This window comes from Lygodium microphyllum, chromosome 16 (assembly GCF_053477565.2).
Source record: "Lygodium microphyllum isolate KBCC chromosome 16, Lygodium_microphyllum_v1.1.10, whole genome shotgun sequence".
NCBI classification, from domain to species: Eukaryota; Viridiplantae; Streptophyta; class Polypodiopsida; order Schizaeales; family Lygodiaceae; genus Lygodium; species Lygodium microphyllum.
The window spans coordinates 123,442,387-123,447,391 of NC_141150.1; the positions used below are offsets into that span (position 1 = coordinate 123,442,387).

At 42.3% G+C, this 5,005-nt stretch overlaps 1 pseudogene; it reads left to right on the forward strand.

Moving 5' to 3' along the window:
* Nucleotides 1-267: 267 nt before the first annotated feature.
* Nucleotides 268-4,227, forward strand: LOC148023355 (uncharacterized; annotated as a pseudogene).
* The last annotated feature ends 778 nt before the right edge of the window (nucleotides 4,228-5,005 follow it).

The window sequence follows — 5,005 nt, forward strand, 5'->3', positions numbered from 1 at the left end:
TTGGGGAAACTCTTCTTATCTTTCTTATTAGTCACGATAAATGTCATAATAATTTTCGTAGTTGATAGGTCAAAAAAGATGACGAAATTGTGAAAAAGAAAGCCCTTATGTGTCCCATTCAAGTTCTCCCAAACAGATGAGGCATGGCAAGTTGGTGGTGATTTCACATTTTATGTGAATGGGAACACAGGCGATGGTGAGGATCTCAGAAAGTAGGGAGATCCTTTTTCACAAAGTGCGCATATTTACTGATGGATCTTGATAGCTATGGCCCTGTATTGGCCATCTCGAGCTCTAGTCATTCTAGCATTTGCTGTGCTGGTGATGGATTTGAACTCATCTTGTAAGTTTTCAATGCAAAAATGATTAGCCCGCAACCTATGTGTAATTTGCTCTAGCCTTAGAAATTCGTGTGATAATGTAGTGTTGGCTTCATAGCAGTTGTACTTTTCATTACTGACATGTTGCTATAGGAGCACCGCAAGGACACTAATGTGGAACTTGTTGAACCATGCATCCATAGCTGAGGGTTTGCCATAATGGTTGTAAGGGTTTGCACCAGCTGTTTACACTTTTTGGACCTATTTTTGGTTAGTATTGAGTGTCTAGGTCTCTTGTGGGAGTGTGATGCATATACACACATAATAAAACATAGTGGAAAGATTTGGTTTCATACCTAAGGTGTGTATACTCTTTGAAACACAATATGAGTGTGTGGTGTGCTTTGTGCACATCCAAAACCAAATCTAACACAATCGTGTATATGATGCTTTTGTCTCAAAATGGTGATGACTTGATATACCCCCCTAATCTATATGCTGAGAGGATCGTATGGTTGAAGTATCAAGGGAAATGGAGTTTTCTATGAGTGGCTATGACCTCTCATAGTTCTTGCACACACACGACACATATGATGCACATGGTCACTCAAAACATGCATAGAGCACATCAACGCATAGGAGTACACACATGTAAAAACAATAAACCTAATTCTTACTCGTTTGCATGCAGGAATTGATGAAAATCACATGACTCTCTTTGATGAGAGCTCCTTTAGTTCTTGCATTCAAAAAAGTCTCCTCCACCAAGCAAACTAGGCGGCCTATATGCCCACATCCCATGACCAAAAATCTACATATATAAAAACCAACTTCCTAGGCTCAACAGGCTCAATAATCTACAAATTGGAAACCAAATTGGTCCTAATATAGTTACAAAGATGGTTGGCCCTGCTGATCCCCAAAAATAATTTGGTCACCCCAAAACTTATCGGAACACAAGTATATTGTTCCACGACCATGATGCATTCAATTGTAGGAGTCTTGTCGTAATCAACACAATGAATTGCACACCAAACTTGAAGTACTACTCAATGCCTAGGTATCCATCAAGACAGCTCTTTGATGTCCTAGTAACCTATCTATCAAGTTCCTTCTTTGGTGGTTGATCAATGGAAGCAAGTATTAGAAGCAGGGTCAACAATGATGGCTACACTAGTACTAGACGGTATATCTAGGTCCATGATCTCTATAATTCCTCTCTGTCTCTCTCTCTATCTTTTTATGTTTCTCTCTGTCTCTTTCTCTCACTCTTTTTGTTTCATTATCTTCCTCTATCTCTCACTCTTCTTTTTTCTTATAATTTTCTAGCCATGTGGCCAAAGGGTCATAGGGTATTCTCTCTCTCTCTCTCTCTCTCTCTCTCTCTCTCTCTCTCTATCTTTCTATCTAGCTTTTTTTGTATCTCTTTCTCTATCTGTCTCTTCTTTTTTTTCATTCTCTCCCCTCTCTCTCTCTCTTCTCTCTTTATCTTCTTGAGTCTTACAATTTTCTAGTCCTATTGCCAAAGTGTCATAGGGTTCTCTCTCTCTCTCTCTCTCTCTCTCTCTCTCTCTCTCTCTCTCTCTCTCTCTCTCTCTCTCTCTGTGTCAATCTTCTTGAGTCTTACAATTTTCTAGCCCTATGGCCAAGGGGTCATATGGTATTCTCTTTCTATCTATATCTATGTCTCTGCCTCTCTCTCCCCTTGTCTCTCTTTCTCTAAACCTAGGGTGCAGGTTCACACTACATTCTGTCCTCAAAATGGCGATTGAAAGAAGAGGTAGTGCTCATGATGATTGTGGCCAGCTCTAGGGAACCTCTTCTTATCTTTCTTATTTGTCACGGTAAATGTCCTAATAATTATCGTAGTTGATAGGGGAATAGGTAAAAAAAGATGACAAATTTGTGGAAAAGAAGGCCCCATTAGGAAAAGTTTGGACCTCAAAAGGGCCCTTTAGATTAAGGGGTGATTATGAATGGGCCAATAGGAAGAGGATGGTGGTAACAATTGGGGCCCTCCACAGAGTAGGGGGAAGTCTACTTTTCCAGCCTCATTATGTCTTTGTCCCTAGAGAGAAGGAAAGGGGGTAGGGGGTGGGGTGGGGGGTAGGGGGAGTGGGGGGTTATTAAATTCATGCACTTTTAGCCCCACCAAAAAATCTTGTGCATAAAAAAAACCTAGCTTTTTTTTAAAATGAAACTTTTTCAAAACTTCACTTTTTCCCTCTAAAACTCCCTCCCAACCTATACTACGGTCAAAAAAGTATTTCCTATCGCTAGTATCCCTCTCCCAAGCTCCCTTTGATTGCAAGTAAACTTTTTGTTAGTCCACATCCTCTCCTTCCCATTTTCTCTATCTAAACCTCTCAAGCTCTCCATTGCTAAGAATCATCATCTCCTTTGCACCCTAAGCCCTCCATTGCTTCTCCACACTCAAGCTCTCCAAGTTTCCAAGTGCACCATCTCTCCCAAGCTCTCTGTTGCTTCTCCACTCTTAAGATCTCTCAAGCTCTCCTAGCTTACAAGTGCACCATCCCTCCCAAGCTCTCCGTTGCTTCTCCACCACTCTCAAGCTCTCCATTAGTGCACCTAATCTGAGGCTCCCATGGTCTCCATTGATGCATACATCTCAACCTCTCCTTTGGTCCACCTCACCAAAGCTCTCCATCAAAACTCTCTCCATCAGTTCTCTCTCAAGCTATCCATTGCTGCCACAACCTACATTTCACCAAACCTCTTAGAAGCTCGCATTAGCTTTCTCAAGCCATACTAGCTCCCCCCTTCCTCCATTCAAATGACCACCCCGTGCACACACCATCAATGACCAAAAGACGAGATTGAAGAACTTGTGTTGCATAACACATTGAACAATGGTGGAGATTGGGTAGCAACAAAGTTCGAGAGAGGCTCTTGGGTTTACATGCAACCCACAGCGATTGGCCCTTATCGTGTGCGGCAACGTAATGTATTAGACCGACATTGGAAAGGGAGGCTTCTTGGTTTCAAGGAGAAGAAATGTGCGGAGTGGTGGCGATTGTCCATTGGATTATCGGACATACATGAACGTAATAACATTTGAAAGAGGGCATTCTCTACGAATTGTAGGTTTCTTGTTTCGTGTATCACATTGTTGCTCTTCAACTTCAATATAAATCATTGCATGCTTACTTACTTTGGTGCTTTTGTAGTCATCTTCCCCTCAAGTCTCGTTGAAGAGCAACCTCTCCAAAGTCTATCGGGTACATTCACATCGATTCATACGAGCATTGGGGAGGTGATGTTCGCTGGAATGCCTCCATCACAGCTCAATAAAAGGAGGGTATTCTTTTATTCGCATACGTATATTATTCCTAAGAAAGCGGGAGAGTATGGTAAACTCGAACCTCTCTCACCACCTGATCTTCATAGCTTAGAATGGCCCTAACTAGATGCTTGGTCAGCGTTTGCCCTCAAGCATAAGACCAGTATGGATATTTGTTCATCAATGAAGTTTGGAACAACGTCTAGATCTTTGGGTTTGAGTTGGTGTTGCGCAATCCATGTCTTTGTGCACATTTTTCATGACCTTCCATTTAGCCAAACTACTACTATGTTTGTATACAAGGAGGTTGAATTTGAGCTTTTTGAGGCATTACTTGGTGAGAAATGTGCAATTGTGGAGGAAGGAATACACAATGGGTACACTTATAGATGCAACATGGGGCAAAATATTAGCATAAGATACCTAAGATCTCGCACAAAATTGTATATTCGCTTTCATTATGAGCATTGGATGCTTAAAAAGGGTAAATGGATTCCTCTACAGCTTAACAAGGGCGAGATATTACCTGTTTTTCTCCATGATTTGGATAAAGCATGCAACCTTCGAATGGATGAATGCTTGGGGGATGCTTGCCATCAAGATTGAATTCCCCTTAGACAACACTGCTGACCCCTCGAGTGACATGCTCCTCCCCCTTGGTGATTCCGTACTAGAAACTGTCACCCTCATGAACCAGGAGGTCGAGAATGTAGAGCAAGACCTAGTGTCAGAAGAGGAATTCATGGCCATCCAAGCATTGCTCGTTGCAGAGGACGATGCACCCCCCTGCCCGACTCCAAGCTAGAAAAAGACACCACACACAAAAGGCCTTCCATTAGCCTCAACACGAACAAAGAGGAAGACGATTTGGATGAGGTAAACAAACGCCTTATGTCGCTCAGTACAGTTTGGTTTTTACTGCTAGTGCTAATATGTCTTGTACTTGGAGAACGTAATTGACATGGTCGCATGGGTGAGCCACGCGCAAGGCATTCGGCCCACAAGCGGCCATCGTACACTATATCGAGAGGATGCCAAAGGAAGATATTGCCATCCTGCACATAGACTTCACACCCTTCGACCGATTCTATGTATGGGCAGTGAAAGCCCTCTCAAAATTTTTGTGCCTCTCCCCTATAAACCAAGGGGCTAACTATGTAATCCTAGTGAGGAAGGGTCTAGCTATAGGTACCTTTAGCACAGGATTCCGGGGTAAAGTGCTTGCCCACATAGGGATACACCGAAGCTTAGGTAGTGATGATCTTGATGCCATGACCAAAACCCTTTTGCTTGCTAAGATCCCTAAAGCCAAGCGGCATTGCACAAACTTTGTAAGTAAACTTCTTGGAAATGATGGTCGAATGTAAACATGATTTTTAATGAA